The 21,007-nt window shown below is 43.4% G+C and overlaps 1 pseudogene; it reads left to right on the top strand.

Moving 5' to 3' along the window:
* Window positions 1–4,392: 4,392 nt before the first annotated feature.
* On the top strand, window positions 4,393–8,515 carry LOC133067134 (GTP-binding nuclear protein Ran-like; annotated as a pseudogene).
* Window positions 8,516–21,007: the final 12,492 nt, after the last annotated feature.

Genomic DNA, 21,007 nt, shown 5'->3' with positions numbered 1-21,007 from the left:
GGTTTAGGGCAAGAGCTGGCCCCATCCTGGATTAAAGCCTTTAAAGCTTTAGCTGTTATGAATGATCCCTCAGGTAACCTCTGAGATCCGTCCTCAGCCCCCTTCTCTTTTCACCCTACACACTCTCTGCTGACTTTTACCTCCTACCCTCACTCCACTGGGAAGGTTTAACCTTTCTGAGGGGCAACAAACAGTAATTAATGACAATTGCCACTGACCCGAATCTGTTCACAAAAGCTACCATGTCGGGAGAACGAATTCTACACCCTACCAGTCTGGGGCTTTCATTCCAAGCAACAATGATCACCAGGAAGAAAAAAATGGCAACACAGGTATGTAAAAACATTCATCTTATTTTTATGACACCAATCCAACAAGAGACAGGACCAGTTACAGCACAGAGGAAGTTCCAAGTGTGAAAACGCTGTTCTGTCCTTTGTTTACAACTCCAAGACTGCCACCCCTATGATACTCTAACCATCCTGTGACCCTTGCAAATTCCTTTCCAGATCCTTCTCCAGGGTGGAGCCAGATTGATCAAAGACCATCCATTTATCATTATAGTATGATTTATTTGCATTTGACTTGTCTCATTATAATATCATTTTCAAGAAGAGACTTCTAATCCCAATAACCAGGGGCCCAGCAGGTACCATCTACTGTCTATTAAGATCTCTGTCCTCTCTGGTTGCACTTTGAGTATGTTCCTTGTTTAAGTCACAAGAGTACAAGAATTACAAGATAGTATGAGATAGAGTTACAATAATTCAGATATTCTTTAGCCCCCTCTTCATTATCTTGGTGAACTGAGTATTTCAATCTAACTTAAAAAACCTCAAATACTAAGGTCTCCAAGATTACCTCCCTACTTTTCACAAGGCCTTTTACCCAATACCAAACAGCAATATTTATAGAGCCATGTTACTATTACTTCCAATCTATTAAAGTGGATGTCCTCCTTTTCTTTGTCAGAATCTATCACTATCCTAGCAAACTCATCCAAGCATGGTTTCACTATTGTCCTTAGATGGATGATGTCCAAGTCTATATCTGCAGCACAGATCTTTCTTCTAAATGCCAGCCTCTATTTTCAGCTATTTATCTGACATGTCCCTGAGCCATCTTGCTTAGCTTGGCTTCCCTGGGAAGCAAAATCTGAGATGGAGATCTCCACATGGTGGTCTATTGGTGCTCTTAGGAACACCGCCTAGGAAGGAGTGATGTCTGCAGGGTTGCACAAGGAGAGGCTGAACTGTATTGCAGCCCCAACAAAGACTCAGTCAGTCCCATTGGAACCTGACGATTCTTCACATCTGTTCCAAGTTAGGCCAAGGAGGCTCAGACTTCATTTCCCGAGATCTACCAGCCCTTGGTTGTAGGTCACCCCCAGGGAAGGGGCATAATCTTGAGCGAAAGCAGTTCCCTTTATGGCAGTTCTCATGTTGGAATTCAGCCATGCACCACGGCAGCCAATTTCCCAGACCACTGGGAAAATGCATATCTAGCAGCCTTACCTCGTCCTGATGACTAGAGGTTGTTGCTCTTGCCAACACCGTGACTTCTTCCCCTGCCTCATGCTATCCTGGCACGAGGAGCCTGAAGTAACTCAGGGACATCATGGCCTGAAGTTTCATAGAGACTCTTCTTGTGTTTCCCAATAGAAACATGTCCTTCTGGGAACCACGACTTCTAAACCTATGGAGCCCAGAGTTGTGGGGATGAGAAACAGAAATTCCCTAAGTGGGTCACTGAAGTGACGCCAAGAGAGGCACTTTCCACTTCTACCCTCAAGTATTCCACCTTCTCTGGTCACAGCACCAGGTACTGGCTGTTGATATAGAATTGTATCCCGGAGGATGACCCCATCCTTGCACGCTATCATCTCAAAGTTGGTGCCACAGCTACGCCTTTGAAAGGCCATTCTCTTGCTCTATTTGGCTGCAGCTTCTAGGAGGCATGGTATGTTAGGGCTGGAGGTACAATATGTGGTGGGAACAGTGGAGCCCACGGTCAGGGGCGTATTGCTTCACTTCCTTTTCTGTAAAGTAGGTGCGGGTGGCATATCGCAGTAACCCATCCAGAATGAACCATCATCATCTGTATCACCTGCATCACCTGCACTGCATCCCCTGGCACAAAGTTTCATTATCCCAGAATACATTCAAAGCATCCTCCTGGAGCAGAAATTCCTCTCCAAGACCAGTCATTTTTAATGGTGTTACTATATAGAAATAATAATATGTTATACAGTAAGACAAAAAAATCAGATGAATTTTAAAAAAAAGCAGACAACTTCAAATAAATGTCATGTTTTAGCAGATTGATCTGGACTGGATACCCAGAGTCCCAGGGATGTGTGCACACTGTCCTTTATCCTTAAAAATTATTTAAGGGAAGGAAGCACTGATAATGTGGGAATGAGCGCTGCAGTAGTAAATCAGGAGATCTGAGATCCAGAAACTGGATTTTCAATTGATAATGATGTAATTTAATTAGGACATTGAGCAACTTAATGTTTCCTGCAATAGCAACCTCTGTTTCCTCATCTATGACCCTACCTATGAATATCTTTTCCAGGTTTTTTCTTGGATGTCTCAAAAGAACCTCAAACTCAACATGTCCAAAATCCATGTCATGATTATTCCCCCACAATCTAGTGTTGTTGTTGTTTTTTATCTTAACATTTTCAATCCCTAAAAATGACACCACCACCCATTTGGTCGCGCAGGTCAAAAATCTAATTCCCTTTGACATCTATTTCTTCTTCCATCCCACTATGAAGTCTATAACCAAGCCCAGCTGATTTTACCTCCTAAAATCAGGCTAGGTAGCTCTAGGATTCATTGGCTCCAGCCCACCTCTACCACTACCACCCACACCCCCACCCACCCCAGTCCTGGACACTTATTATCTGGACCAGTGCGGGGTCCTCCCAACTGCTCTACCTGTGTTTACTATGCCCCCATCCCTTTCTCCTAAGATTCTGGGCATTTAAGCTAAATGCCCCACAGATGTGTGCACACATACACACACGCACATACCTTGTCCCTAGTACAACCAGAGTAACCTTTTGAACAATATATCCCATCCTGCCACCACAGCCTTATTGTCAAACATGACCTAAGAGGCAGGACACAGCCGGGCCCCTGCCTCCTTCTCCAGTCTAGTCTAAAATCAAGCTCCCACTCACTGCCTATCAGAAATGCTCCTCTGTTATGGGCTGAACTGTGCTCCCCCTCCCCCTGACCTACTGAAAATCCAAGTGTTAAAAGTCCTGATCCCCCAGTAGCTCAGAATGTTGCTGTATTTGGAGATCAAGCTTTAAAAAATAAATTAAGATAAGTAAAGTCATGTGGGTGGGCCCTAATCCAGCCTGACTGGTGCCCTTATAATAAGGGGAGATTGGTACACAGTCACACACAGAGGGAAGACTGCACAGACGGAGAGAGAAGAGGGCCATCTATAAGCCAAGGAGAAGAGACCAACCCTGCTGACACCCTGACCTCTGACTTCCAACCTCCAGAACCGTGAGGCAGAAATTACTGTTGTGTAAGCCATCCAGTCTAGGATATTTCACTACAGTGGCCCTAGCAAACACCTTACCTAAACAAAATTCCTAAATCACATCCAAAAATAACAGCTATCAGTTTCAGAGCACATGCCCTGGGCCGGGGTCTGCCCTTGACCCTCTGCTACATTCTCCTTTCACTCTAACGAGACCACTGTTCCCTGACGAGGAGGAACCTCAGAAGCTCCTGGATCAGCAAGGAGCACCTGGACTCAGAACCTCTGCTCGGACTCATGCCATGGCTTCCTGAGGAAAACTTATCCAGTGTTTCTGGAATTCTTGGGGATAATCTGGATCATTGCTTAAAGTGTGAGTGTTATAAAAAGCCAAGTCTCCCTTCCATGTGGGAACTGAAGAGTGGCTCTCAGCCCAGCTGGTGGAACCCACCTCAAGAGTTCACCATGGCAGCCACGGAAGGAGGAGGCAGGCGGTAGGGATCGGGGGGTGGTCTTCTCGTAGGAAAGCTTTGTGGTCTCACTAAAGTCCCCACAGTGCTCCCTCCATCCTGCCCTCTTCCTCTTTATCCAAAGGCAGGCTCTCAACAAATGGAGAGTGAGGTGGCCCTATCAAACCATCAGAGGAGTTAAAATACTGTATTAATGCTGAGCCTCAGGAGGAGTACTTACATCCATCCATGTCCTTCTGAATTTGCCTGGGAGAGTAATGGCAGCTTTAAGGTATTGCTTGAAAGTTTGGAGTTATGGTCCTGGCAGCCTAGGTCTGAAAGTTACTTCTATCTGCGAGAATTTGGGCAAGCCATTTGAATTCTTTAAAGTCAGTTCTGCTCAGTCAGACAGGTGCGGAGACACTTCTGTAACATCGTGATGGCTGCCCAAGGAGAACTCCAAGATCAGTTCAAACTGGTATTGGTTGGTGATGGTGGTACTGGAAAAACTACATCCGTGAAACATCATCTGATTGATGAATTTGAGAAAAAGTATGTAGCTACCTTGGGTGTTGAGGTCCATCCTCTTGTGTCCCATACCAACAGAGGACCTATTACGTTCAGCGTATGGGATACAGCCGGTCAGGAGAAATCTGGTGGACTGACAGGTGGCTATTATATACAAACTCAGCGTGCTGTTACAGTGTTTGGTGTAACATCAAGAGTTACAGGTTGGATGCATGAGACCAGTGCTCAGGGCTGGCGCACTGGGAAGACCCAGAGGGATGGGATGCGGAGGGAGGTGGGAGGGGGAACACATGTAAATCCATGGCTGATTCATGTCAATGTATGGCAAAAACCACTACAATATTGTAAAGTAATTAGCCTCCAACTAATAAAAATAAATGGGGGGGGGGAAAAAAGAGTTACTTACAAGAAAGTGCCTAACTGGCATAGAGATCTGGCACGAGTGTGTGAGAACATCCCGATGGTGTCGTGTGGCAACAAAGCAGATATTAAGGACAGAAAGGCTGAGGCAAACTCATCTGTCTTCCACTGAAAGAAGGCTCTTCAGAACTATGACATTTCTGCCAAAAGTCACTACAGTTTTGAAGAGCCCTTCCTCTTTCTGGCTTGCTAGAAAACTGATCGGAGACCCTACTGTGGAGTTTGTCGCCACGCCTGCTCTTGCCCCGCCAGAGGCGGTCAGGGACCCAGCCTTGGCGCTGCAGGACAAGCATGGTTTAGAGGCTGCACAGATGAAGGTGATGACCTGTGAGAAGGTGAAGCTGGGGCCCAGTGTCAGAAGTCTAGTTTTATAGGCAAGAGCGGTGCAGCGTGTTTGCCACTTTGTTATAGAGCTAACTAGAACACGTGCTTAATGTTTGGATTCTGAGGAGGTGGATGGGCTTTGGAGTGAATGTGCCAGTTAAAAGAAAACTCGTTTTTTGGACCTGCATATTTAGGTGATTTGGAACACAGTTGTTTCCTCCTTGAGTTTCAAATATAAAACTGCTGTAGTCACATGACATGGGGAAGGAAATGGCAACCCACTCCAGTGTTCCTGCCTAGAGACTCCCGCGGATGGGGGAGCCTGGTGGGCTGCTGTCCATGGGGTCACACAGAGTAGGACACGACTGAAGTGACTTAGCCGCAGCAGCAGCAGAGTCACATGACATTACTGAGAGGTGAAATCCTGTTTGTTACTGTCATTCCCATTCCTTTTCGTTTGGAAGCAGAATAAAGTTGTATGTCAAATATCTAAAAAGGAAGTCAGTTTACTCACCCCTACAATAAGAAGAGTAATTATAGTAACCTTGTTATAGGAATATCATAATAACTAGAGATAATATATGTAAAGCACTCACGCAATATTTGACACATACATGTGTGCAAAGTCACTTCAGTCCTGTCCGACTCTTTGCACCTCTATGGACTGTAGCCTGCCAGGCTCCTCAGTCCATGGGATTCTCTAGGCAAGAATACTGGAGTGGGCTGCCATGCCCTCCTCCAGGGGATCTTCCTGACCAAGGATCAAACCCATGTTTCTTGTGTCTACTGCATTGGCAGGTACCACTAGCACCACTGGGGAAGCCCATAGAGTCAGCTTAAATAAACAGTATGTTATTAGAACTAATGAGAAAGCATGGTAACATGCTTTCATGTGAGATCTGTTTACTGCATTGCAGCATAATTTCTCATCTCTCCCAGACACCGTCAGCGCTTCCTGCCCTCTTCAGTCTCCCTTCTCTTTCCTGACTGCCCTTCCCCTGGCCACTGTGTTCTTTGGCCTCCGACAGTCTGCACCTGGACCTCTCTTAGGTGACACCTCAGGCTACTGGAGTCTGGAGAATGACAGGTAAGCACGAAAGCACAGCTCCCTTGCCTTGTGTGAGGACAAACTCTGAGTCCACTGGTGGGATCGAGCTGAAATGCCATCCTTGCTTTTCTCTTTCACCCTCCCCATCTTGCCTCTCCACCCCCTTACTGGTTTTTCCTGGGGTCATGTCCTCAGTAAATCTCCTGCACGTGGACCTTGGTCTCAGAATCTGCTTCTGGGGAGCATAGGCCACCCTGCTGGTACTAGAAAGAAGACTTGCAACCTTTTCAAGGATCCAACTCTAAACCCTGCAGAAGAGGCAGGAGGCAACTCTTGAGGAGATGGAGCTCAGGCGTTCAGCCTCCCTAGGTTCAGAATGCTGGTCCTTCACCAACACAGCTAGAGAGTAAAAATGACGTGGGTCAAAATACTCTCTTTTCAAGTCATCACATTTGAAACTGGAAATTTGAGAAACAGATGTTCTTCTCCTTTCAATTTTTTTTCCTGAGCCTTAGCGCTTCTGTCTGAAATGTTTTATACTAAAGTTTCACAGGGGGCTGGCTTATGGGGATGCATGTACTTGTATCTTAAACAAAATATTTTTCAGTTACTGTATTTTCTTTCTGTATCATCACCTTCTCCCCTTTAGTCCACCATCGGAGGGACAAGACCACCAAGGTCTGCACCATCACAGACATTGAGACCACCAAGGAGCCATTCTTTCTTCCCGTTGGTCCATCCAGACTCATGCTTACTGAACACTCTCTGCACCGAGCACTCTGCTCTCTGCCGCAGGCAGTGAAACTGTCTTTGCCCTCATGGTTAGAGACAAAAAGCTGAAAACCAAACAAAGAAACATGTAATTCCTAACTACTCTAAATGCCAAGAAGGAAAAAGCCCAGGCTGCCAGAAAGCACATCACAGGGGATCTGACCTATGGGGTTGGAGTGAAGTAAGGCGACGCTGAGAGAGCCGGAGAGGGATGGGAGGAAGGTAGGCAGACAAGTGCTGAAGGAACCACGTGCAAAGGTCCTGAGGCAGCGGAGGACTGCACGTTAGAGAGAGTAAAAGAAAGCTGAGAGGGTTGGAGCACAATGTCAAATGAACACGGTGGGAATCAGTGCTAGAGAGGTGACATGAAGCCAAGTGGCATAGGACCAGAGGCCACCAAGCACCTTCCTGCCTAACGGTACCCCCCACCTCTGGGATGCATGACCTGCCCTCCCTAACAGATCTGCCTGGTCTCTGAAATATAGTTCTTTCCCACGTCCTTCCTGGTTTCACCCACACCCAATTTCTGATATGACCTAAGACTGTACTATATTGTGAATTGATACAAAGAGTGTGGGGCTCTGATGGTGGAGGGGAGCTCCTAAGAGCGAGAGCACAGAATTTCAGCTCAAGGTAGTCAAATCATCAACAACTGTTCTCCAGGGATAGCAGTCGGGGTCCCTGTTGAGGAGCTATGAGCTAGGCCCCCTCCTTTCCTAGAGTAGCTTCCCTGGTGACTCAGACGATAAAGAATCTGCCTACGATGCAGGAGACACAGGTTCAATCCTTGGGACGGGAAGATCTCCTAGAGGAGGGCATGGCAACCCACTCCTGTAATCTCGCCTGGAGAATCGCATGGACAGAGGAGCCTGGCCAGCTACAGTGCATGGGGTCACAGAGTCGAACACGACTCAGCAGCTAACATTCTCACTTTCACTTTTTCCCAGAGTAAACAACATAAACTCCACGGCAAGATTCCTCTGGTTTGCTGATAAATTCAGATCAGAACGCTTATCAAGAGAACTCCAAGCACCAATTTTTTTTTTTAATATCACAAGTGGCATTCAGCATAAATGCTAAAAAAATAAATAAATAAATGCAACTTTGCCAACAATAACCAACATAAATGTGAAGGACTCTCTCTTGACAGTAGATAACGTCTGTGATGATGAAGAATGTTCAAGGGAAAGCAGAGATGAAAGGGAATCCAGGAGAAGAGCGGACCTTGAGTTTCAGTGCCCACGAAAGGCTCACTCCAGTCAGTTTAAACTCCTCACGTTATGTTTCAGGGACAGGGACACTAATGAAGCCAGTGAAGCAAGTCACATAACCCCCAGTGGGACTGAGGCAGCCCTTGTCTATGTCCCGCAGTTGCCCTGTCCCCAGCCAGGGCTGCATCCGGCTGACCTCAGGCGTCCTTCTACTTGAGCCCCACCAGTGCACCCAGCTGGACCCAGACCACTGGAAGTAAGGTCAACATCACTGCAGACTTCTGTTTTATAAATAACTGTGCTGCTCAAGAGACGAAGGAAAAGGAGACAAAACAGCAACTGTGCAAAGATACCACTTTGTCAAATTCATTAGAAATTTAAAAAAAGAAAAAGACAAAAGAAGGACAGAGGTTTTTTCAGTCCCCAAAGACAAGCAATAGAGATTCACCTGCTCATAGCATTGAACTTTCATTTTACACCAAAGTTGCTCTTTTCCACTCTCAGTTTAAGAAGCAGCTCATAAAGATAAGCCTCAAATATTTCTAACTCATAGCGTGTTTCATGAGGCTTGCCCGTGATGAGACACACACATTGCAGCTCACCCTGTCTTCAACGACGGGATGGTCCAGCAGGGGATTCTCCAGGCCCCTTGGCACCCCTGTGCTCAGCCGTGTCGCTTCTCATCACTCCCCACAGCCAGGGCCAGACTGAGCCCAGGAGACCCGCCTGGCTCTCCTGGGAAAGCCAGCGCTTTCACCCACACCAGAGCTCTCCCTGCCACTCGCGCCCACAACCCAGAATCGTGTGACAGCGGGATTCTGAAGGGGACAGCCCCCAAAGTAAACATAGTAGCACATGCCGGGCATTTCAGAGAAACCAGGCGTAGCACAGGGGAGTCTACTCGATGCTCCGAGGTGACCGAAACGGGGAGGAGTCCAACCAAGAGGGGGTGCATTACATGTACATGCATGTGTACGGCGGGAACCAACACACCTCTGCAAAGCAACCGTACTATCTCTGTCATTTCAAGAAACAGAAACTGCTTGAAAAACAGCAAAATCAGGAAGTGGGTCAAAAAAAGTGTATGTTATATGTGGAATCTAGAAAAATGGTACTGATGAACCTATCTGAGGACAGGAAAGAGACGCAGACATCGAGAATGGACTTGTGGACACAGTGGGAGAAGGAGAGGATGGATGAATCAAGAGAGGAGCATTGAAGCATATACATTACCATTTGTAAAATAGAGAGCTAGTAGGAAATTGCCGTATAACACAAGGAGTTCAACCCAGTGATCTGTGACAACCTGGAGAAGTGGGATGGGATGGGGGGCCGGGGGAGGACTGGGAGGGAGGCTCCCGAGGGAGGGGACACATGTTATACCTCTGGCTGACTCATGTTGCTATACGGCAGAAACCAACACAGCACTGTAAAGCAATTATTCTCCAATTAAAAATTAGAAAAAGTAGTAAAAACAATTGTGTATGCTTCCTCAAAGTCTCTGAGCTTGATCAGGGCTCTGTGACCCCAGAGGAAGTAAATTTAGGAGAAATCATATGCTTTCTTGACCTGAGGATGGGAAACAGAAAGAAGAAGATGACAAACAGGGGTCAGAAAGCAGCAGCTGCTGAAGGACGTCAGGGCAAGCTGTGGGTGGAGTAGATGGTTTAAAGTAAAACTTGCAAAAAAGGAAAAGTAGCCAGAGCTGAGCAAGGCTCTAAGCGCCAACTTGATCTTGTTGAGTTCACATAAGGGGCAGCCTCTAGAGCAGGGGTCCCCAACCTCTGGGATCTAATGCCTGATGATCTGAGGGGGAACTGATATAAAAATAATAGAAATAGAGTGCACAATAAATGTAATGCATTTGAATCATTCCCAAATCATCGTCAGGGTCCGTGGGAAAACTGTCTTCCACAAAATTGATCCCTGGTGCCGAAAATGCTAGGGACCAGTGCTCTAGAGCACCGTGGGTTTATGAGTGCTAAGTTTCTCCAGGGGTGTCTGACTCTGCCACCCTTTGGACTGTAGCCTACCAGGCTTCTCTGCCCATGGGATTCTCCAGGCAACAATACTGGAGTGGGTTGATGTATGGCAGAAACCAACACAACATTGAAAAGCAATTTTTCTCCAATTAAAAATTGCCATGCCCTCCTCCAGATCTTCCCCAGCCAGGAATCAAACCCACATCTCCTGCACCTCCTGCATTGCAGGTGGATTCTTTACCAGCTGAGCCCCCAGAGAAGCCCAGGAGCACTGGAGTTGGTAGCCTATCCCTTCTCCAGAGCATCTTCCTGACCCAGGAATCGAACCAGGGTCTCCTGAATTGCAAGCAGCTTTTTTATCAGCTGAACTACCAGGGAAGCCCCTAGAGCACCCTGTTGATGCTATAGTCCCCCTTATGGCGCCGCTGGTATGCCAAGCACTATTTAAGATGCTTTATCTGCATGCTGCCATTTATTTCTCACCATAACCCCACAAGATTGGTACTTTCATTACCCTAGATCACAAGCAAGGAGTCTGAGGCTCAGAAAGGTCAAATAAACTGCTCCAGGCCACAGAGCGAGAGAGCACAGACCGTCAGTCCCTGGACTGCAGCCCCCAACAAAGCAGCATCTTGTCCATCTCTGCAGCCTGGCCGCCACAGCAGAAGCTCGGCAAACCATGTGGAACCGAAGCGACGCAACCCCGTCTGCCTCCAGCTTGCAGCGCTAGAGCCCCAGGTGAGCTGACAACGCCCGAGGCAGGGCAGATGTGCATACATACTGCCGACCCACTCACTGTACACCGGAGACGGACACGACACTGTAAAGCAACTATTTCCTGATACATTTTTTAAAAAATTTTTAATAGTAAATTTTAAAAAAATTAAACTGGCCTCACCCCAGCTCACACAGGTCTGTGACAGAAACAAGGTCCGAAGCCCAAGCTCCAGGAATCCCTCCATGGCCTCCCCTCCCCTATAGGGTCTCCACACTTGCCTGAGCAGGGGGTCACCTGGGCACTTGTTTTAAACTTACAAATTCTAGAGCCTCACTCGACCTTTACTGAACCCGAGTCTCCAGGGGCCAAGGCATAGGTGTTTTATTTCATAAGGATTTCAGGTCCTTGTAAGAGCAGACATGTCTGCGAAACACAGCAATGGTCCAAAACCTTCCTCCAACGGCCTTTCTGACAGGAGAGCCTCAACCAGTGTAACAATTTTGAAAGCTATTTCCAAGTTCAAAAGTGTTGAGTGGTTTCAGGTTTAAAAAAACTTACAATACAGTGAGAAAGTCATCTTTGAGAGAAGGATGGGAATTAAATGAAAATGGACCACTTAGCAATTATTTTCAAAAGCCAGATGATTTTCAAAAAGACACCCAGTACAGCAGATGCTGAGGGCATCCATGGTGCTAATAAATTTGCTAATAAAGAAAACTTATTTGGAATTCAAAGAAAAGTCAAACAATAAGCTGACTTGAGACCTGGCTGTATTTTTAGAGATTGTGCTTTCTTAGGAATCTTATACCTGAAATTAGTAAAAGTCAGTGAATCCCAAGAGTAATTGTTGTTCAGTCACTCAGTCATATCTGACTCTTTGCAACCCCATGAACTGCAGCATGCCAGGCTTCCCTTTCCTTCACCATCTCTCAGAGCTTGTTCAAACTCATTTCCAGTAAGTCAGTGATGCCGTCCAGCCATCTCATCCTCTGGTGTCCCCTTCTCCTCCTGCCTTCAGTCTTTCCCAGTATTAGGGTCTTTTATAATGAGTCAGCTCTTTGCATCAGGTGGCCAAAGTACTGGAGCTTCAGCTTCAACATCAGTCCTTCCAATGAATATTTAGGATTGATTTCCTTTAGGATGGACTGGTTGGGTCTCCTTGCAGTCCAAGTGACTCTCAAGAGTCTTCTCTAGCACCACATTTCAAAGCATCAATTCTTAGGCATTCAGCCTTCTTTATGGTCCATCTCTCATTACTGGAAAAACGATAGCTTTGACTATACAGACTTTTGTCGGCAAAGTAATGTCTCTGCTTTTTAATATGTTGTCTAGGTTGGTCATAGCTTTTCTTCCAAGGAACAAGCATCTTTTAATTTCATAGCTGCAGTCACCATCTGCAGCGATTTTGGAGCCCAAGAAAATAAAGTCTCTCACTGTTTCCATTGTTTCCCCATCTATTTGACATGAAGTGATGGGACCAGATGCCATGATCTTCATTTTTTGAATGTTGAGATTTAAGCCAGCCTTTTCACTCTCCTCTTTCACGTTCATCAAGAGGCTCTTTAGTTCTTCGCTTTCTGCCGTAAAGATGGTGTCATCTGCATATCTGAAGTTATTTATATTTCTCCCAGCAATCTTGATTCCAGCTTGTGCTTCATCCAGCCCAGCATTTTGCATGATATAGTCTAAGTTAAATATAAGCTAAATAAGCAGGGGGACAATATACAGCCTTGACGTACTCCTCTCCCAATTTGGAATCAATCTGTTGTTCCATGTCCGGTTCTGTTACTTCTTGACCTGCATACAGGTTTTTCAGGAGGCAGGTAAGGTGGTCTGGTATTCCCATCTCTTTAAGAATTTTCCACAGTTTGTTGTGATCCACACCATGAAAGGCTTTAGTGTAGTCAATGAAGCAGATGCTTTTCTGGAACTCTCTTGCTTTTTCCGTGATCCAGTGGATGTTGGAAATTTGACCTCTGGTTCCCCTGCCTTTTCTAAATCCAGCTTGAACATCTGGAAGTTCTCAGTTCATGTACTGTTGAAGCCTGGCTCTGACAAAGTAACTGAGAAAGGTCTTGATCTCAGCCTACCTCATGGAAGGCTCCATCATTCAGGCCCTACTAGAGACAGTAGATACAAGACTCTCCTCTTTCTGTCTCCTGGTTGGCCTGCAAGAGGCTGGGTGAGGGAGTCCTTGAGAAAAACAGGCAGAATTAGAGGGTTTCTTTTTGGTCTCCATAACTATGTGTCCTTGGGCAAGTAATTTAAACTTTCTGAGTCTTGATTTCATTGCTTATACATTAGTGTGATAATGAACGCTCATTCTCAGGGTTGTTTTAAGTATGAAATGAAGGAAGGTAGCACAGTGTCTGCACATAGTCAAAGCTCCGTAAGTATTATATTAGCCAGTTTCATTACTATGCTTGTTGTGACGCCTCGGTATTATTCAGCTTCTTAATTATCACTGGCTTCATGTGGTCGGTCACCTGCTGCAAAAAATATTTTCTATTCGTGGCTTCCAAGTTTGCTTGTATACCTGACATCTGAATTTTTACCCAGATCTAGTAGCATCATCCACAACAGCATCACAGTTTTTTAAAACTATCTCTCCAACCAATAGGTTGCTCTGCATTGCCCTGTGATAAATAAGTGCTGAAGGGGAATGGACTGGATTTTCCCACATTTAACTATGCTAAAGAGTCAGAGCTTACAGATAATAAGTACATTTCCAGTGGTGGGATTCCTTCATTAACCATCCAGCCAAGTCCTACTTTTCCTTTAAAACCTTTTATGTGAGGTCTTTCTTCCCAACAGATGTGATAGGATGGCACTTCACTGATGACCTAAATTCAGCATTCATTCACTCACTCACTCAAAGATTTACCAAATACCTACTATCTGTGACAATGCTTTCATCTGTAGCTTTCATCTGGAACTCTCTTGTTGTCAGTAATTACTATTACATTATTTCTACTCCACACTAAACTGTAACTGTGGAGAGCTGACCATTAGAGACCATGCTGAATTCCTCCCTAAATCCCTAGAACCCAGCAAGTGCTTTCCATACAGCAGACTTCCAGGAAAACGTTTCTCACTGACCATGATGCAGATCCATATCCATGGGGGGGCGGGGGGCAGTTTCCCTCAAGGTAAAGAAGACGCGATGCTCAACCAGCCAGCTTGGGCTTGCTAGCAAGTGTGTGACCTTAAAATAAGTCACTATGTCTCTGAGATCTGCCTCAAGCCTCAAGACTTGATACAGCTTAGATCCATGTACTTCCAAAGCTTAGTTACTTCATCCTGGGCCTCAGAATTTCCACTAAGGATGCTCCTCTCTGGATATCTCAACCTAAAGGAAAGACAAGGGATAAAGAGACCGATAACCTCAGAGAACAGTTTCTGCATTTTCCCAGTGAGGTCCCATATTCTATTTTATTTTATTAAAAACTTAAAAACATTCTGCTGATAATCTTATCCACCTCCCATCTCACTCTTTATCCTTTCCTTTCCCCCCAGGAAAAGACAAAAACATATTAAGACCAAGTTGACTCCAGTCAGCACCACTTTCAGCATTCCCTAAGAACAATGAACTTAGTAGTTTGCCAGCTACCAAAGAAAAGAAAATTACAAAAGTCGAAAAACCAATATCTGTCGTGAAGCAGACTGAAAACTCCCTGCCTGTCTGATTTGTTCCACTTTTTATCCAGATTTGACATCATGGAGACATATTTTTACTCTGCTTATATTTTCTGACTTCAAAAGCAATTCATAAAAAATAAAATGGAAGTGTTAAAAAGTGTAAGTCTTGGGTGATGGGAGTTTCATTAAGGCATATTTGTTACTTAGACTTGGTATTGTAAACTGTAGTTGAGTTTGATATATGACTTCTTTCATCAACTTTCCTAGGCCCCTAAAATGTAGAAATTCATTCATATTTCCTTCTTCACTCATAGATATTTTCCAGAGATATTTTAAGGTGGTGAATAGATTCCTGTGGAAGGTGTCTGAATTGCATAGCCTCATTGGAGACGAAAGCGAATCTCTTTGGAGCCACTGGCCTTAACACTGCACTGGGAAGGCACCCCATGCCCTCTGCCCTGCGCCAGCCCTGTCCTTGGGGACTGTCGGTCCCGAGGCAGACAAAACAGGGTGTCGGTGGGTTTCTACAAAGTCAGCACCTTGGCTAGAGAAGCAAAGCACAGGTTGTGCTCAAGGTGGGTGAAAAGCATCTTTGGACTTCAAGTGCAGCACACTTCCTTTCATAAAGTATTACTGGAATGTTCTCAGATAACCAGTGATGCATTTGATTCCCACTCAAGCTGCCCAAAAAGTCAATGATGAGAAAGTCTGGCCATTAGCTTGGGTACTTCAAATGCAAGAAAATCACAGGAAGTTCGTAGATCCTCAACCTACTGGATGTTTTATGCTCGAAGAACATGAGCTTCTATTTCTATTTCTATTCAAACAAATTAAGCTATAGACTCCAGTTCCTGCAGCTGGAGCTATCTTATGGCTTCATAACTTCTTTTTGCTTCTCTTGGTTTAAAGTCTTGCTGTGAGGGTGGATTGGACCAAAAGACCTTCTACTCCCCTCATAGAAACACCTCGCCGAGAATACAGAAAGACTTCTGATCATTTTCCTAAAAACTAAATGAGCACTTGATGCTGAGAATAGAAGCATTATTTTTACTGTTCTATCCCAATTAATGTACTCTTGTCTTGCCTGGCAGTGAAATCTGTAATGTGATTTTAAAGCCATGAACTGGACACAGTGTCCCTAAATTTAATAACTGAGCTCCACAGACAAAAACGATAGGGGAAAATAACAAAAATCAATTAAAAAAAACATTGCCTCCAGCTGGAATTTAACCTTTTCACCAGTTCTCTGTAGTTGGGAACAATGCTGGGGAGACTGGCTTTTGGGGTATCATTTGGCAAATCCATTCTACCAGAACCAGACAGCCCCTGAACCAAAAATTAAGTTCATTCATTTAGTAAAAAGGGAGCATGCAGCTCTTAAAAGCTCAAAGTCATTAGAAACTCTTTCATTCCCCATTTAAGTAATAAGTCCAGATGGCTCAGAAAGTGAAGACACGCTGGATTTTAAGAAACAACATTCATTTCCTTACCACACTCCAGTAAATCCTCCTCTCCCACTTCTTTTTTCCTCCTATCATTTCCCCCCTGAAACTTCAGTTTTCCATTTTCATGAATGGACCCAGAGTCCCTGAAAACAGTCTGAATGTTCCTGAAGGAGGAGTAAACTGGGCTATGGGAAAGCAGAGAGCCGCAACTCGGCTCCCTAGGCAGCAAGGTCACCTGACCACATTCCTCACCTTGCAAACACAGACAGGTGACACAAGAGGAGTGGAGCTGAAAGTAAGAAGACATTTTAATTCAAATCCGAGAAACTGATGCCTACCCTAGGGTTCAGAAGTCCTTTCCAAAGGGAGTGAGATTTCCATCATCCTCTCTGAGGGAAAATAGTCAGGTATACTTTTCCGGTGAGCAAGTATTAATGTTAAACATATCCATGCTTAACACAAAACATATCTATAATTTTAAAATATTTTTAATATTTATAAACATTTCATTTTTTTTTATTATTATTATTTTTTTTTTTCCAGTGGGTTTTGTCATACATTGGTATGAATCAGCCATGGATTTACATGTATTCCCAATCCCGATCCCCCCTCCCACCTCCCTCTCCACCCGATTCCTCTGGGTCTTCCCAGTGCACCAGGCCGGAGAACTTGTCTCGTGCATCCCACCTGGGCTGGTGATCTGTTTCACCATAGATAGTATACATGCTGTTCTTTTGAAATATCCCACCCTCACATTCTCCCACAAAGTTCAAAAGTCTGTTCTGTATTTCTGTGTCTCTTTTTCTGTTTTGCATATAGGGTTGTCGTTACCATCTTTCTAAATTCCATATATATGTGTTAGTATGCTGTAATGTTCTTTATCTTTCTGGCTTACTTCACTCTGTATAAGGGGCTCCAGCTTCATCCATCTCATTAGGACCGGTTCAAATGAATTCTTTTTAATGGCTGAGTAATATTCCATGGTGTATATGTACCACAGCTTCCTTATCCATTCATCTGCTGATGGGCATCTAGGTTGCTTCCATGTCCTGGCTATTATAAACAGTGCTGTGATGAACATTGGGGTGCACGTGTCTCTTTCAGATCTGGTTTCCTCAGTGTGTATGCCCAGAAGTGGGATTGCTGGGTCATATGGCAGTTCTATTTCCAGTTTTTTAAGAAATCTCCACACTGTTTTCCATAGCGGCTGTACTAGTTTGCATTCCCACCAACAGTGTAAGAGGGTTCCCTTTTCTCCACACCCTCTCCAGCATTTATTGCTTGTAGACTTTTGGATAGCAGCCATCCTGACTGGCGTGTAATGGTACCTCATTGTGGTTTTGATTTGCATTTCTCTAATAATGAGTGATGTTGAGCATCTTTTCATGTGTTTGTTAGCCATCTGTATGTCTTCTTTGGAGAAATGTCTGTTTAGTTCTTTGGCCCATTTTTTGATTGGGTCATTTATTTTTCTGGAATTGAGCTGCAGGAGTTGCTTGTATATTTTTGAGATTAATCCTTTGTCTGTTTCTTCATTTGCTATTATTTTCTCCCAATCTGAGGGCTGTCTTTTCACCTTACTTATAGTTTCCTTTGTAGTGCAAAAGCTTTTAAGTTTCATTAGGTCCCATTTGTTTAGTTTTGCTTTTATTTCCAATATTCTGGGAGGTGGGTCATAGAGGATCTTGCTGTGATTTATGTCGGAGAGTGTTTTGCCTATGTTCTCCTCTAGGAGTTTTATAGTTTCTGGTCTTACATTTAGATCTTTAATCCATTTTGAGTTTATTTTTGTGTATGGTGTTAGAAAGTGTTCTAGTTTCATTCTTTTACAAGTGGTTGACCAGTTTTCCCAGCACCACTTGTTAAAGAGGTTGTCTTTTTTCCATTGTATATCCTTGCCTCCTTTGTCAAAGATAAGGTGTCCATAGGTCCGTGGATTTATCTCTGGGCTTTCTATTCTGTTCCATTGATCTATATTTCTGTCTTTGTGCCAGTACCATACTGTCTTGATGACTGTGGCTTTGTAGTAGAGTCTGAAGTCAGGCAGGTTGATTCCTCCAGTTCCATTCTTCTTTCTCAAGATTACTTTGGCTATTCGAGGTTTTTTGTATTTCCATACAAATTGTGAAATTCTTTGGTCTAGTTCTGTGAAAAATACCGTTGGTAGCTTGATAGGGATTGCATTGAATCTATAGACTGCTTTGGGTAGAATAGCCATTTTGACAATATTGATTCTTCCAATCCATGAACACGGTATGTTTCTCCATCTGTTTGTGTCCTCTTTGATTTCTTTCATCAGTGTTTTATAGTTTTCTATGTATAGGTCCTTTGTTTCTTTAGGCAGATATACTCCTAAGTATTTTATTCTTTTTGTTGCAATGGTGAATGGTATTGTTTCCTTAATTTCTCTGTTTTTTCATTGTTAGTATATAGGAATGCAAGGGATTTCTGTGTGTTAATTTTATATCCTGCAACTTTACTATATTCATTGATTAGCTCTAGTAATTTTCTGGTAGAGTCTTTAGGGTTTTCTATGTAGAGGATCATGTCATCTGCAAACAGTGAGAGTTTTACTTCTTCTTTTCCTATCTGGATTCCTTTTACTTCTTTTTCTGCTCTGATTGCTGTGGCCAGAACTTCCAACACTATGTTGAGTAGTAGTGGTGAGAGTGGGCACCCTTGTCTTGTTCCTGATTTCAGGGGAAATGCCTTCAATTTTTCACCATTGAGGGTGATGCTTGCTGTGGGTTTGTCATATATAGCTTTTATTATGTTGAGGTATGTTCCTTCTATTCCTGCTTTTTGGAGAGTTTTAATCATAAATGAGTGTTGAATTTTGTCAAAGGCTTTCTCTGCATCTATTGAGATAATCATATGGTTTTTATCTTTCAATTTGTTAATGTGGTGTATTACATTGATTGATTTGTGGATATTAAAGAATCCTTGCATTCCTGGGATAAAGCCCACTTGGTCATGGTGTATGATTTTTTTAAATATGTTGTTGGATTCTGTTTGCTAGAATTTTGTTAAGGATTTTTGCATCTATGTTCATCAGTGATATTGGCCTGTAGTTTTCTTTTTTTGTGGCATCTTTGTCTGGTTTTGGAATTAGGGTGATGGTGGCCTCATAGAATGAGTTTGGAAGCTTACCTTCATCTGCAATTTTCTGGAAGAGTTTGAGTAAGATAAGTGTTAGCTCTTCTCTAAATTTTTGGTAGAATTCAGCTGTGAAGCCATCTGGTCCTGGGCTTTTGTTTGCTGGAAGATTTTTGATTACAGTTTCGATTTCCTTGCTTGTGATGGGTCTGTTAAGATCTTCTATTTCTTCCTGGTTCAGTTTTGGAAAGTTAGACTTTTCTAAGAATTTGTCCATTTCATCCAAGTTGTCCACTTTATTGGCATAGAGCTGCTGGTAGTAGTCTCTTATGATCCTTTGTATTTCAGTGTTGTCTGTTGTGATCTCTCCATTTTCATTTCTAATTTTGTTAATTTGGTTTTTCTCTCTTTGTTTCTTAATGAGTCTTGCTAATGGTTTGTCAATTTTGTTTATTTTTTCAAAAAACCAGCTTTTAGCTTTGTTGATTTTTGCTATGGTCTCTTTAGTTTCTTTTGCATTTATTTCTGCCCTGATTTTTAAGATTTCTTTCCTTCTGCTAACCCTGGGGTTCTTCTTTTCTTCCTTCTCTAATTGCTTTAGGTGTACAGTTAGGTTATTTATTTGGCTTTTTTCTTGTTTCTTGATGTAAGCCTGTAATGCTATGAACCTTCCCCTTAGCACTGCTTTTACAGTGTCCCATAGGTTTTGGGTTGTTGTGTTTTCATTTTCATTCATTTCTATACATATTTTGATTTCTTTTTGGATTTCTTCTATGATTTGTTGGTTATTCAGAAGCGTGTTATTTAGCCTCCATATGTTTGAAGTTTTAACAATTTTTTCCCTGTAATTGAGATCTAATCTTACTGCACTGTGGTCAGAAAAGATGACTGGAATGATTTCAATTTTTTTGTATTTTCCAAGACCAGATTTATGGCCCAGGATGTGATCTATTCTGGAGAATGTTCCGTGTGCACTTGAGAAAAAGGTGAAGTTGATTGTTTTGGGGTGAAATGTCCTATAGATATCAATTAGGTCTAGCTGGTCCATTGTGTCATTTAAGGTTTGTGGTTCCTTGTTAATTTTCTGTTTAGTTGATCTATCCATAGTTGTGAGTGGGGTATTAAAGTCTCCCACTATTATTGTGTTACTATTAATTTCCTCTTTCATACTCGTTAGCGTTTGCCGTACATATTGCGGTGCTCTTATGTTGGGTGCATATATATTTATAATTGTTATATCTTCTTTTTTGATTGATCCTTTGATCATTATGTAGTGTCCTTCTTTGTCTCTTTTCACTTCCTTTATTTGAAAGTCTATTTTATCTGATATGAGTATTGCGACTCCTGCTTTCTTTTGGTCTCCGTTTGCATGAAATATTTTTTTCCAGCCCTTCACTTTTACTCTGTATGTGTCTCTTGTTTTGAGGTGGGTCTCTTGTAGACAGCATATATAGGGGTCTTGTTTTTGTATCCATTCAGCCAATCTTTGTCTTTTGGTTGGGGCATTCAACCCATACACATTTAGGGTAATTATTGATAGGTGTGGTCCCGTTGCCATTTACTTTGTTGTTTTGGGTTCACGTTTATACAACCTTTCTGCATTTCCCGTCTAGAGAAGATCCTTTAGCATTTGTTGAAGAGCTGGTTTGGTGGTGCTGAATTCTCTCAGCTTTTGCTTATCTGTAAAGCTTTTGAATTCTCCTTCATATCTGAATGAGGTCCTTGCTGGATACAGTAATCTAGGTTGTAGGTTATTCTCTTTCATTACTTTCAGTACGTCCTGCCATTCCCTTCTGGCCTGGAGGGTTTCTATTGATAGATCAGCTGTTATCCTTATGGGAATCCCTTTGTGTGTTATTTGTTGTTTTTCCC

This window comes from Dama dama, chromosome 12 (assembly GCF_033118175.1).
Source record: "Dama dama isolate Ldn47 chromosome 12, ASM3311817v1, whole genome shotgun sequence".
NCBI classification, from domain to species: domain Eukaryota; kingdom Metazoa; phylum Chordata; class Mammalia; order Artiodactyla; family Cervidae; genus Dama; species Dama dama.
This window is presented reverse-complemented; position numbering and strand designations above follow the sequence as displayed.